The sequence below is a fragment of the Herpailurus yagouaroundi genome, unplaced genomic scaffold (assembly GCF_014898765.1).
Source record: "Herpailurus yagouaroundi ecotype Mexico unplaced genomic scaffold, PumYag 77, whole genome shotgun sequence".
NCBI classification, from domain to species: Eukaryota; Metazoa; Chordata; class Mammalia; order Carnivora; family Felidae; genus Herpailurus; species Herpailurus yagouaroundi.
Genome location: NW_024412388.1, coordinates 99,744,665 through 99,759,871, shown reverse-complemented (window position 1 = coordinate 99,759,871; position 15,207 = coordinate 99,744,665). Strand labels below are relative to the sequence as shown.

At 42.4% G+C, this 15,207-nt stretch overlaps 1 long non-coding RNA gene across 1 annotated transcript in view; it reads right to left on the bottom strand.

Annotated features, from left to right (window-relative positions):
• Nucleotides 1-15,207, bottom strand: part of LOC121027754 (uncharacterized) — a 60,591-nt gene that overhangs the window by 25,952 nt on the left and 19,432 nt on the right. The window contains exon 2 of the long non-coding RNA XR_005788907.1: nucleotides 11,603-11,684. This is a non-coding gene — a long non-coding RNA (uncharacterized LOC121027754). The remainder of the gene's footprint in view (nucleotides 1-11,602; nucleotides 11,685-15,207) is intronic.

Below are 15,207 nucleotides of genomic sequence, written 5' to 3'. Positions count from 1 at the left end.
GGTAGGTGGATACCAGTCAATCCTTATGCTCAATGCACATAGCCTGTGTGGATAACTGTGGTTCCCAAACCGCTGCTTTTGGGGGAGTGCTAAGTATCTATGGACTGAGGCTTCAGTCCTGGAGCCACCAGCCAAGGGAGGGTGTAACCCTCTCCACATGCAGGAAAAGGTTAGTTCAGGAGGACTGAGTCTCTCAAGCTCTGCATATTCCCAAGAAACACCTGATTTAGGCATTGCCCCTGGCCAGCTCCTGGGAGATGAGCTCTAGAGTCTCTGGAATATTCTGCCTGATAAGAGTCTTTCTGTATGCCTGAAGTCTTGGGCCATATGTTAGCAGTTTGTTCAGATAGTTTATGCTAACAATGTGATTTGTGGTGAACACCTATTTTGCTCTGGGGATGGAGTCTGAGTAGCTGAGGTCAGCCACACAGCACAGCATGCCTGCATGACAGACCCCCCTCCCCAATAAAAACCCTGGATACCAAGGCTGGGGTGCACTTCCTTGGTTGGCAACACTTCGCATATGTTCTGACACACTGCTACCAGAAGAATTCAGCACATCCCATCAGCTCTACTGGGACTGGACATCTGGAAGCTTGCACCTGGTTTCTCCTGGACTTTGCCCCATATGCCTTTTTCCTTTGCTGATTTTAATCTGCATTCTTTTACTGTAATACACTCTAACCACAAGTATAAGAGCTTTCCTGAATGCTGGGAGTTCCTCTAACAAACCACAGAGCCTGAGGCTGGTCTTGGGTACCCCTGACACATCCCACCAAGGGGTGACAGCAGAAAAGCACACAGCCCAAAACCCAGTATTTCACCCCAGAGGAGGCAACTTTAGAGTCAGGTCCTGCAAAAACAACCTAAGTGGAATACTTTGTGTACCACACAGAGGGCACAAGGACACCTGGAACGCTGGGAGAATATTTTCCAGCTTCTCCAGAATCCAGGGTCGCTCTGCTGTTCTCCCTGTGGCCTCTAGGAGCTTGCTTTGGTTCTGACCTCTATTATCCAACAAAGCATTTTACCTTTTTGTTTTCAGCTTTTGCAAAAAGTGTAATATCCTCCCCCTCTGCCCCTCCAGTTTGTTTCTTTTGCCAGATAGTTGTGTCAAAACTGCTGGCAATTTCCAGATTCTGTAAAAGAGAATTTGCCCTGAACAACAGATGTGAGAATCTACAGTGTGCCCTAGAAACATAATACATCACTATGGTGTAAATTTATAGGTTATTCGGATAACATGCTGTGATACAACAGGGAAACTAAGCTTCTCAGCAATGTGTATGATCTACAGCCAGGAAATCTGAGGTTCGAGTTGATGTGAATACAAGCTTTCTGTGCGCAACCTTCCTCCTCACTTTACCGCTTGCTCGGTTTGTTGACAGAACGTGAGATGTTGCGAATGAGTGGCACCCACCTTCTCTTCACATTTATCCAGAAAAGGATCTGGACCAATAGGTATTTCTGCTCAACTTGCAGTCCAAACCCATTCTTGGCTTCAACTCCAAGCCTAGGCATCAGGAACTTTTTTACAGTATTTCAGTTAAATGAATGACTTTTCAGAATACATCCCTATACACATTTGTAAAGCCACTCTGCATCTCCCCAGGCCCTGCCACGTCCTGGTTTAGCTTCCTCTTCATTATCTCCCTCTTTCCAGTACACCGGGGCCCTCAGTACTGCACCTAGATCAGTGGGAAGCAAGACAGGAGGTTCTTCACCTGTTTATGACCTTGTGTGAGGCACGGCTCAATGTGGACAGCAGAAATATGGGTACTGTAAGCAGAAAGGAACTTAATACAAGAAACGCAGTGGTAGCAAGTTATTGGAAGGGCTAGAAGACTGGATTCTAGGCTGGGTTCTGGAAAGCCCGCACTAGAACTATAGAGTTCAAGTCTGTACTTCCATGCCTGCTAACCAAGGGTCTACATCCTCTGCTACTTCCTCCAAACCACCTTTCTACGTCAGGAAGCTAGAGAATGACACTGTTGCAGGCCTTCCCTCTGTCCTTGACCTTGCTCAGCAACAACAACCACTGGAGCAAGACGACAGCCCCTCCCTCACTTCCACAATCCAAATCCTGCTCGTGCACGTAAGGTGGATGCCAGACCCCAGCTGTTGAGGGAAGGTTAGGAATTTTTCCAGCATTCTCAGTACAGGAAACATTACTAGGTGAGGGTGGAGACTTGCGTCAGGAGATACACTGCACTCCACTGCAGGCTATTAAGGTGTTTTCAAGATCTCACATTCCGTGTATGACCAGGATCCTGAATAAGAAAAGACAACAATCTCCAGAGAAGGACATAAAGGAGGAAAGTATGCCTTCTGCTACCATCTCCTCTTCCACTGCAATCTGCTTAGAAGTTATTTCCAATTAGTCCTGCCCTCTTAGCTTGTGTCTCTTCTGACTACTTTCAGTCTAGCCCCCTGTTGCTAAGAGTCGACAATAACTCCAAGTCTGAAGCTGGAAGAGATTCTAGAAACAACCCTTTATTTAAAGGAAAAGAGCTAGAAACTTGAGAGTTTCCGTAAGTCTCCCAACTTTATCACTTGGGTCTTCAACTACCTTCATCCAAATATTTAAGGTAACTCAGTGATGCTAGAGATGCCATAGCTTTTTGCTCTTCAATTCAGCAAAGGTTAAAACGTCCTAGCCTTTCCTGTCAAGTGTTAATCTCTTAAATTTGAATACAAGTCGTCCCCCAAAGGCCCTGATTAACTGGACCTTAGGGGGACCTTCCTGAACTCTGATATAGAGAACATAGGGAGTATTCAGAAAGAATATATATTTTAACCAGAGATGCTTGCTTGCTTGCTTGCTTGCTTTAATTTTTTGAGAGAAAGAGAGACAGGGTGAGCGGGTAAGGGGGAGAGAGAGAGAGAGACACAGAACCCAAGCAGGCTCCAGGCTCTGAGCTGTCAGCACAGAGACCGACATGGGGCTCAAACTCATGGACCACAAGATCACGATCTGAGCCAAAGTTGGACGCTTAACCAATTGAGCCACCCAGGCGCCCAAACCAGAGATGTTTTCATTTGTTTCGTTAGTTGCTCTCTATATTTCTGTTCTCTATTTCCTAAAACAATATGAGGGATGAAAAACAGAGTTTTAAAAAAACACACACAAAGAGGAATACAGTACTTTGGGATGGGCATGAGGGGCAGAGATATGGCTAGTAAAAGAGAAACGCATTTTGGGACACCTGACTTTGAAGATTCCAGAACTTCCTGGATATTCCAGTCCTTGGATAACTCTGAAGAAAGACTCCAAGGAATTTGAGAGTGGGAATTTAGGAATTCAGTTAGAAGACACTGAACTGAAGAGCCAGAGAGTTTGTACCACTGAAAGGGACAACTGGTGAACAGACAAAAGACTGCTTTAAGGCAGGGGTTTCTCAACCTCAACATTACTGACATTTTGGACGAGATAATACTATGCTGTGGGGCTGTCCTGTGCATGGTAGCGTGCTTAGCGGTGTCCCCAGCCTGTAGTCTTCAGATGCAAGTAGCAACTCCACAGTCCTCATCACCAAAAATGTCACCAACATTGATAACTGCCCCTTGGCGGGGGTGGGAGGGGACAAAATTATCCCCAGTTGAGAACCACTCATTTAAAGTTAAACTTGAGAATCAGAGAGAGAGAGAAACAGGGGAAGAACCTGGGAAGTTAGCATTTCTCTTTTAATCTCACATATTTCTTTTAGGCGGTGACTTCAGGACCTCAGCTGATACAGACCTTCCTCGACTTACAAGGGGGTTTAAATTGAGATAAACCCCATCATAAAGTGAAAATGTCATTAAATCAAAAAATGCATTTAATATACCTAACCTACCTACCTGCTGGACATCATAGCTTAGCCCAGCCTCCCTGAAACATGCTCAGAACATTTACATTAGCCTACAGTGGGGCAACATCACCTAACATAAAGTGTATTTTATAATGAAGTATTGAATATCTATCTCATGTAGTTTACTAACTACTGAACTGAAAGTGAAAAACAGAATGGCTGCATGCAGAATGGCTATCAGTGCAATGGGTGTTCACCCTCGTGATCATGTGGCCGACTGAGAGCTCCAGCATCCTACCTCATATCCCTAACCCAAGAGAAGATCAAAATTCAAAGTCCAAAGTATAATTTCTACTGAATACATATTGCTTTTGCCCCATCGGAAAGTTGAACGTTCTAAATCGAACCACTGCCCATCTTCGACCTTCTTTCGGCATTTCCTCTTCATCTTAAAATACCGTGGCATCTTTATTGATAAGGGCTCCTCCTACTGGACATGCTGTGGTTTCCCCTTCAGTCTCCAAAAGCTAAGATGTTGCCCCCTCAGCTAGGATATTTTAGCAAACCCCCACCCCTTATTCCCTGTCCCAAATGTACTAAAGAATGGGGCACCTGGGTGGCTCAGTCGGTTAAGCATCCGACTTCGGCTCAGGTCATGATCTCGCTCTTTGTGAGTTCGAGCCCTGCGTCGGGCTTTGTGCTGACAGCTCAGAGCTTGGAGTCTACTTAGGTTTCTGTGTCTCCTTCTCTCTCTGTCCTTCCCCCACTTGTGCTCTGTTTCTCTGTGTCTCTTAAAAATAAATAAACATTAAAAGTTTAAAGAAAAAACCAAATGTACTAAAAAAGCTCAAAGGTCATCTATCACTGCACAAGTTGAACAGTTTGGAGGAACTGTTCCACACAAAAGCTGTTGAATTCAAAGACATTCTGAAGAAAGAGAAAAAAGTTCAATGAGAGCATCAATGATTCCTCCACTCTGAAAAGAGGTTATCATGCTTCAAATGAGCACACAGTCACGTAAGAAACTGCTGCCTGGAATATCCCTCAGTTCTCTCCCGAAGCAAGCCCTTCTCTGTGCCCCTCAGGAAGTCTCTGCCTGTGACCATATGTCTGACCCCCAAACCCGTTTCTTGACTCAAAGATTGACAAAGACTCTTCCTTTTCTCTCCTTATCTCCTCTGTGGCACCAGGGGGCCTGAGAACTCCAGTGATGTCTTAAATACCTTTTCTCTGACATGACATCAAACTCAAAAGTGGCAGCCTTGCTAGAAGGGATGCCTTTGATATTACGAAGCCTTTAAAAGTCCTGCATACCTTCTAGAAAGGATGTAACCTGAGAGCTGATCTCTGGCAGGCATCCACTGATCTCAGGAGATGTTAGAGGCAGAATTCACTCAGTCAATAATTATTTATTGGGTACCCACTATATGCCAGGTACTTGGTTAGGGGCTAAAGAGAGAGACATAATTCTGCCTTGAACGGATCCACCATAAAGCAGAGAAAACTGATAAAGTGGTGTGATAGGGAAGCACAGAGTGCAGACAAGTGTCATCAATGAAGGCTAACACCAGGCACAAAAGGTTGATGGTGGACTTCACAGCAGTCAAGTTAACATCATCTGAACCCAGTGGCCAATCAATCCTAACATCTCAAAAAGTGAAACAATCCGTCATACGTTCCTCCCAACGTGCCAAGAGTAGAAAGCACATAGCACCACTTATGGAGCATTACTGGCAAAAAAAAAAAGAAAGTACTGAATCTAATTAAGTCAGCTTTACCCAATAACAGGAAATACAGGGGTTAAAGGAACAGGTTAAATGACACCAAGAGGATGCAATCGGACAAATTCAGAACGAAGGAAGTTGTACAGTGCAAATAATCTAGTCTCTTCAACAAATAAATGGGATGAATTCCAAAATAATAATAATAATTGTTATTATTAATACTAATAATAATTGGTTAATAATAAGAGCTGTTAGAGATGAAGATAAATTGAAATTTAAGATACAAACCAACCAAATGTAATTTTGTAGAGATCATTTAGATCTTTATTCAAACCATAAAAGGACATTTGGGGGAAAATTACCTGAAATTAAACATGAATTAGAGATTAGATGATATTAAAGAATTATTATTACCTTTATTGAGAATAATAATGGTATCATGGTTCTTAGTCTTAAAAGGGTTCTCAGATTAAATGATATTTGAGCTGGCTAAAATATTCCAGATATATTCGCACATTATTTGTATAATTAAAATGAAAATGAGAAGTAAAAGAAAAAATAAAGTGTAGAAACCAGGTCTTTCTTATTCAACATAACATATGAGAGGGACCTCATTTAATCTAAGGAGTTGGGTAGAAGGCACATCTATGGAAAGCAGGTTCCAATGATGTTGATTACTGCAGAAGAGGTATTCTGAAGAGAAGAGAGAAGCAGGTAAGATGTATTCTAAGACCTTGCTACTCAAAGAGTGGTCCCTGGCCCAGAGCACCAACATCTCTTGTGTTTTATAAATGCAAAATCTCAGGCCCATCTCAGACCCATTGAATCAGAAAATATATTTTAACAAAACACCCAGGTGATTCATTTGCACATTAAAATTTGAGACTCACTGCTCTAAGCGCGTGCTCATCTTTTAATAAAGTTGCTTCATTATCCACCTCTGAAAGCTCCTAGTGACCAAATCTAAGATTTCATGCAGGATCCCCTGGGAGCAAAGATTTGTGTATTAATCTGTTGCAACACCTACACCGGTTCCCTTACTAATGGCTGATCCACCATCTATTCCTGGCCCCAAGCCACACAACATCCTCCCTGCCATGCTTCCTAATTGGTAATCTGCCACCCATGACCTTGACCAGATGGTGTACTGCCTTGGGACCCCTGGCCTCATCAGCTGATTCCACACTTAGGCAGAACCACCATACAAAGGGAGGCCAGTGCCTGGAGCAGCCGTAGAGATGGATGGGCCCCCAAAGATTGTGGCATGCAATTAAAGGGAAAGAACTCTATTAAGTATTTTTATGAGAGGCCAAGGCCCTTTACAGATAGGGGTCACCAGCCCTGCTATTAATCTAGTCTTGCTCTGTCCTCCAAATAGAAAATACTTTACATATGAAGAGATATGAGGAGGGCACAGGGGCAGATGTGGAGTGCTTCAAATCCATCCGGATAAGTGGGAGTCCCTTCTACCCTCTATTTACCCAAGACAGGAAGGAAGGGTTGTCTCCATTAGTGATATCTTCCCTTTTGGGTAGAGCCAACTTGGGAGCAGTGTCTATGCCTTCTTTGTGATTAACTTTTGTTCATGCACATGGCTGTTTAATGAATACTGATTCTGGTGATTGCTTTGATTAATAGGGTCTGAGGAATTTCACACTTAATATCTGAGTTGAGATGAGGCATGTGGCATCATTTCAACTCTCAGGGAACCAGCAACTACATCACAGCCTCTTTTATAAAGTGTCTTAAAAGAAATCCTTTCCATGTTTCTGAATATTGGCCATCAGACATGCCCGACATCTTCAAGTCTGACTTTTAGTTTTGCATCAGCTAGCTGCCTGAGGGTGCAGAAAAGAGAGCTGAACAGTGAGACTGTGGGGGTGGTGGTTTAGGATGTGGGCTCTGAAGCCAAATTGCTTGGGCTTAAATCCCAATTTTGCTATTTACCATCTGCGTGACACTGAAATTACTTACCACCTCTGTGCCTCAGTTTCCTACATGTAAATGGGGATAATAATGTCTTCTGTCTCACCATTTTGTCATGAGGGTCATATGAGGTAACATATGTAAAGCACTCGGAAGAGCGCCTGGAACAGAGTTAGCGCTCACTAACGTCATTATCACTGATACAAATACCTACTACGTTCCAACACCAATTCTCTGACACTAACTGGGTGTCCTATGATTCCATTCAATTCTGACACTAACTACTCAGAGTTAGCACAGACCCAAGAAGTTAAGGGTAAAGTCCTTTTATTCTAACTACTCGTAGTACCAGATCCGACGAGATAAAGAGCAAGGTCCCCAAGATAGCCTTTATTTCAGATGCCAGTTGCAAGGGGGATCCCCAAATACCTGCACTTGTGTGTGACTTGGCTACAAATTCAGGGGTTCCAATGTCCCAGCCCCTCTTCAGGTTTGACAATTCACTAGAATGACTGAAGGCTACAGTTCTGAAACCGCCAAACACTGAAGGTACATAGGGTAAGTTCTTGCGGGAAAGGCACAGAACTTCTTTGCTCTCTCTGGGCATGTGACCCTCTCAACACATCCACTTCTTCATCAACCAGGAAGCTCTCCTCAGCGCCGGTTTTCAGTTTTTGTCTGGGGTTTCACTGTACTATCACCACTGATTAAATCACAGGCTGCTTGAGCGAACTCGATCTCCAGCCCTGCTCCTCGCCCCAGAGGTCAGGGGGTGGGGTTGAAAGAAAGTTCCATACTCTAATCATAACCATGTCTTGGTTTTTCTGACATAACCAGTCCCTCCCTTGAAAGTATTTAAGGCCCGTCAAGAGTCACCTCATTAGCATAAACTCAGGTATGGTCAAAGGGGCTCTTAGGATAATAAAAGACTCTACTATCACATGGGAAATTCCAAGGATTTTTGAAACTCTGTGCCAGGAACCAGGGACAAAGACCAGCTGTGTTCTTTATTATATCATACTCAATAAATATTCCAGCACTTACGTTGGGCCAGGTACTATGCTAGGCACTGGGGAATAATCTGTATTTTCAATGGTTTTCATTAAGCCACAAGCCTGCAGAACAGCACCATGCCTTGACCAGGATTCAGGATCAGCACCTTTACTTCACCATCATGACCACCCACACAGAACCATACCTCAAGGGTTTGAAGAACCACAACTTTTTTGGGCTGCAGGGCACCTGAGAACTTATGAAAACAACTCCACCCCTTTACAGATGAGGAAACCAAGAATCAATTGGCTCAAAGTTTTATTCAGTCAGTGACACATGTCATGACTGATAATCTGTACCTATTTCCATTCGCCATGAGCTATGGGATCAGAGACCTCAGCAACTGTGCCAAAGGTGAAAAGTAGCTATTTACTGTTCTTTGGATTAAGGGCCTAGTCATTCTCCTCGGCCCCACTATTATGGCCCTCAGAGTTGGCTTGGAAGACATATAGGACATGATAGCGAGAGCTGATGGTCAGAGGAACAGACATCAGACATCCCTTCTCCCTTCTCTCCTAAGCTAATCAGCTCTCCTACCACCACCTTCCTCCCTGGAGGAAAGGTCCTAAATCTCTGGCAACTCCATTCTACTCGGTATTTGAGGAGGGGACACCCACCATGTACAGAGCATCCTAGTAGCTGCTGGGTACACAGAGCTGAGTAAGACTTGGTCTTATATATCTACATACATAACTTGAATGAGAAAAAAAAAATGTGAGAAATGTGGCACCAAAGGTGTAGTATACCATCAGAATATAGGGGAAAGAGAGATTAATTAAGGTGAGGAATCCTAGTAACATTGCTTTTACAGGGTACTAACCTTTCTGCTAATCTAAAGGCCGATGAGGAAGAACCCAAAAGCTAAAATATGCTGAGTGCCTGCCATGCTATGCAAATACACAATGTTTTATTTGCCTTCAATCCTCTAATTAAGGGTTTTCAAATGATTTTTATCATGTGCCCTAATTTATAAAACATGTGGACAATTTCATAAATATATACATGGTTACGGGTGAAATGTGAACATATACTGACGTATTGTGTAAAGCACATAAAACACAGCAAGATAATAAAAATGACCAATTGGAAAACCGGATTTCCCATAGATGGCTATTATCAACATCCTCTGTTCCTACCTATTCTTTATGACACTCCTTCGTTGAGGGGTGATGTTTGTGTTCCCTCCCTTTGAACCTGGGTGCAAGTTTGTGGCTACCCCAGCTAGACAGGGTCATAAAAGGAGATACCACTCTGCTTGGCTCTTTCTCTCTTGGGATGTGTGCCTTGGGGGCCCTGAGCTGAAACAGAAGGGTAGATGGCCCAGGCAGACAGGAGCTGACAGTCCCCATCAACTCCCTGACAGGATGATGCAGGTCCCAGCCTTTGAACCGACCCAGGTGACACCATGTGGAACAGAGACCAGCTATCCCTGCTGAGCTCTGCCCACATTGTAAAATGGTAAGTGGGATCAATACTGTCGGTGCTCTAAACTGCTAAGTTTGGGAGTGATGTGTTCTACAGCCACAGTAACTAGAAAAAAAACAAAGATGAGGTAAAATACTTCTAAATTATCTTACTTTATCAATGGCATAAAAACTCTTTATACTCTTAATATTATCATTCATAACAATACGTTTAGTGAGAGCAACGTAGTTGGATATACTTCATTAAAAAGCAAACAAACAACTCACGATGCAATAATTCAGAGTTGGGAGTTCTATGCCTGGTTTATTTCCCCACTAGATTTTTTTAAAATTGAGGTATAATTGACATATAACATTGTATTAGTTTCAGGTGTACAACGGAATGATTCGATATTCATACATATTTTGAAGCGATCAACACAGTAAGTCTGGTTAACATCCATCATCACACACAGTTACACATTTTTTTCTTGCAATTGAATTTCTAAGATCCTAGTAACTTTTCTAGTTAGTAACATTTCATTTCATATACTGCTATATATTCTATCCCCAGGACTTATTTATTTCATAACTGAAGTTTGTACCTTTTGACCCCTCTCCCCATTAGATTTTCATGGCAGACTTGGCCAAAAAGATACCTCATTTCATGAAAACACAATATAAACCTACGGATTGTACCCTGTAGTTAATGTTACTAACCCGTATTTCAAAGTGTCTTGACAAATCTTAATTATTTTGTCTTCTTGTCAGAGCTAAGTATATCCATTTTGTTTTTACCCCAAAATGTGGCTGAGAGCTCAGGCCAAGAGTAGACGACCTGGCCCCACCGTTCTCTTGATTGCTTGTCTGCTGCTTCTTTACAGGAATCTCTTAATGCCACGCATTCATTTAATGAGGAAAAGTTCAGTTACACCAGATAAAGAAGAGAGGCACTACTGCTGTAGTCACCTGTTTACTATCTCCAGAAGGCCCTCACCGCCCTCAGGATAAATAAATATCCAAGCCTCAAACCTGGCAGACCGTGTCATCTGCTCCCTCATATGCACCTGGGCGCCAGCCTTTCCAAATCACTTGCAGCCTCTGTTCAGTTCCTCACAGTGAATGATTATGGAATACATCCATGTATCTGAGTTGAAGTCAAATGCACAGAAGACAGCCGCTCATTCTAAATGTATGCGCACTTTGTCAAGGATGGTAGAGAGAAGGGGTCCCACGTACTTGTGTGACAACCTTACCCAAAACGATGGCAAAAATGAGCCAAACATTCCTTAAAGGTGCCTGAAACTGTAGGGTTGGGGGTGGGGGCAGAGGAGTCCTTGTGCTAACTAAGGAGTCTGTACCAACCACACTGTATTTCTCTTCTGACTTGGCGTGGATGGTATAATGGTAGCCACACCCCAACGGGTAGCCTTGACCACCTTTCCTTCAAATGTGTGATCTTTAAAGCCTTATTATCTTTTAAGTATGGTTCCCATTGTCCCCTCAAACAAGACTGTTTATCTGGTACACAGCTTTACTTTTCTGATGAACGTCCATGGCAAAATCTAATTCTGTTACCCAAAAATGTCCTTTTGTAGACAAACCTTTAAAAGCTCATCTATTCTGTAAAGTAGGTATATTTATATTCCTCGTTTCCTTTAGGGATAGAGGAGGGAAATGGAGTAGGCAAATGCATTCAGCTCACCAGTTATTAATGTCGTGGATTACATCCTCCGCGGATTATAAGGGGTGTGTTTTTCATTCTGGGCCAACACTGACCGAAGTACCTGGGGAATAAAAACTCATTTTAAAATTAGCCCAAGCAAAAATAAATAATGAGGGAAGAAAATGCACTGTAAAAAAGAATAATATGAAGCAGGTGAAAGCCAGATAATACGGTTTTGATCAATCACTGCTTTGGACTGCCTTTTCCCTGCTTTCTCTGCCATTTGCATGCATAATTGAATGTTGCCTACTTGATGAAAAGGAACGCTTAGGAGAAAATATTGCCATCACGATGACCAAGAGTGGCTAAATTTGTGCTTTACTAACCTTCAAGGCTCCCTTGTAGGAAAGGTCTCGTTTTCAGAGTCTGTGCCCCCTTAGAATTTAGGTCTAGTTTGCCTTTCATGGATAGGCAGTAGACCTTCTAGGGAATTAGCTCTCTATACCTTGGTGTGTCCCTATTAGCCTATTAGGGATTCTTAATGGCATATCCTTATGAAATTTCCTCAGACATCCACAATTCCCAGGAGATCTGAACATGACATTTCTTAACACTCATAGTTGCCTTTTCTCTTCCTTTCTCTTATTTATCCTTTGGAAAAGTATTTTTTTTTTAAACATTTATTTATTTTTGAGAGACAGAGACAGAGTGTGAGTGGGGGGAGGGGAAGAGAGAGAGGGAGACACAGAATCAGAAGCAGGCTCCAGGCTCTGAGCTGTCAGCACAGAGCCCAACGCGGGGCTCAAACCGACGAACCGTGAGATCATGACCTGAGCCAAAGTCGGATGCTTAACTGACTGAGCCACCCAGGCACCCCTGGTGAGTATTTTGAAGATGTGGTCTCCTTCTTTTCCCAAATATATAGTGACCTAGACCTCTTCACTCCTTGGCAATCTCTGTGAATCTCTTCACTTCTTATCTTCCTTGTCACTGGAGTGATAGCATCTGAGTTAACTCGAGAGGAGAAGATAGCATTAATTTTGCACACCTCCAAAAGAATGATAAGGCTGTCTGTACATGATGGCAACACAGCTACTGTGAGGACTGATTTATTGAAACATAAGGTTTATAGTACAGATACAAGAAAATCGTTTGATGGCAAATTCGCTTTCCCCTCTGTGGTAGCGCCCAGTAGCTTAGACCTATATGTAGTGGAGTAATCCCCAGAAAGCCTTTTCTTCTGCCTTGGTAAGTAGCACTGTACATCAACAAACCTTATAAAATAATACCTCGAGGTGCCCCACTGGTATTCTAGAAGCCATCTTTAGGAGCCAGTCAAGCTCAATGAACTGCTCCAGGGAAAGCTCTGACCTTCCAGTGAGTTCCTTGCTGGGCTTCTGCTGACAAACCATTGACCTGAGGGGCAGAGGGCATTGTGTTTTCTTGTTCACCACTGGAAATTATAATATTTTCATAGACTCTCCTTAGGAAGACCAGAAAGTGCCTTCTTTTACTCCTTTTGTGATACTGTTAATTGAACTCCATGCAAAGTAAAATTGGTCTTCTACAGCTCCCTACACACATGGGTTACACAGCAGATTTCACTACAACCAAATTGCTTTCTCCTTCGTTACATATTTTCCATTTTTTAATCTACACTTACAAATGCAGTCACTGAAAAAAAAAAAAAACCAACTAGCCTTTGGGCCTAATGTACTTTTTTTAATAATGATTTTTTTAAAAGGGAACCTACATTGGCCTGACTTCCTTTTGTCTGAATAAAAGCTTTAGCACAGTATAAAAGGGTTGCATGTGCTGAAATGTTGCCCAAGGATATGTGTTATTATTCCTCCCCCCTTGACCAGCAGGGTCTCCGTTCTCTTTCCCTTTCAGCCTTTTGTTTGAACAGATGGGATTGGGGAAGCAGGGAAAGAAAGCCATTCTGTTCTCATTAACTCTCCCCATACACAAACACAAACCTGGGCTTCAGGGACTCTGAAACGGGACAGCTCCCACTCTATTGCCATTGAGACCTGATGTACTGAGATACAAAGAAAGCCAGGCCCAGGGCCCACATCACCATTTCAATGAGGTTGCTAACCAGTAAAATTATGTTTATATACATTTTTATAAGTACATTCTCAAAAAGATGTGTCTATGTAACACAAGCAAATATCACGTGTATAGAAAAATCCACCTATTACATGTAGCATATATAATATAGTATTTTCAGAAATTTCTTTATCAGCTATGGTGATATCTTGAGTACAAATATATTTGTGATGAAATATAATGGTGTTCTGTGAATTATAAAATCCTTTCCCCCTTTATCACGTCTTCTCTCTATAGAATAAAGCTTAAATATATTGAGAATGGTGGGGTTCCTATTATCTCATGCTCTCTTGTTCAGCTGTAGTGTAAAAATTTTTATTAAGGTTTCTAGTTTGGATGGTCTTGTTTGTTAAAGCTCTTGACCAAGAAAAATGTCACAAAAAAATTTTAAAAATATGGGTCCAAGTATTCAAGGTCTCTCTTCCGGGGTCCTTATACAAATAAAAGACTTTAAGAAATAGATACATATATATCTTGAGAGAAAGTAAAAGGCTTTCCAGAAAGAGCTGAGGGTGTTTCCCCCCTGGTGAGCTAATGCTGGGAAGTGCTATCTTTTGTTCTGGATGCTGGATTAGAAAGTGGTCTGGCCTATTTGTTAGATCATATTTGCTTTTAAATCTCCGTCCATCCTCATTACTATGATGAGGGTACTGAGGCAAAGATAAACAGAGCCTGAAAAGATGTCTTCTCATGGCCAGATGCTACCACATGGGCTTTTGACTCCATGAGCCCTAGGTCTCAGGAGGGCGAGCGAAAAAAGAAAATGCCCAGGAACAGATGCATTTATATTTCATAGCACATTCATACATGCAAAGTGCAGTCCCCAAGGAGCAGGACGCTACTTTTACTCTTCTAGGACTTCTAAAGGTGTGGAATGTGTAGAATAAACACGAAATGGGTAAAACTGTGGAGATGGTAAAAAGATCAGTGGGTTGCTAGGGGTTGGGGAGAAGGAGAGCTGAGTAGGTGGAGCACAGAGGATTTTTAGGGCCGTGAAAATATCCTGTGAGATACCGTAATGATGGATACGTGTCAAAACATCTGTCAAAATACATTTGTCAAAACCCACAGAATGTACACCACCAAGAGTGAACCCTAATGTAAACTATAGGCTTTGGGTGATAATGATGTGTCAATGTAGATTCAACGACTGTAACAAATGTACTGCTCTGGTGGGGGAGGCGACGCGTGTGTGCAGGCAGAAGGTACGCAGCAAATTTTCACTTTCCTCTCAATTTTCCTGTGAGCCTAAAACTTCCCCTAAAAAATAAAGTCTATTTTCTAAAAAAGAAAAACAGTCTTTTTTTTTTTTTCAATTAAATGGATTTTGTGGCATGTCTCTTGGTGGGATCCCCCAAACACAGGGGAATATTTGTATCAGAAGACAAGCATCTCTAGGCGATAAACGATCCTTTGTAGTGCTATCAAATATTTCCTTGGAGTTTGTTATGAACACAAATTCGCCAGTTTACTTTTTTTTTATGCCCAAAGAAACCAAAGCACAAAATGCTCCAGGCCTGAGTTTGTGATCA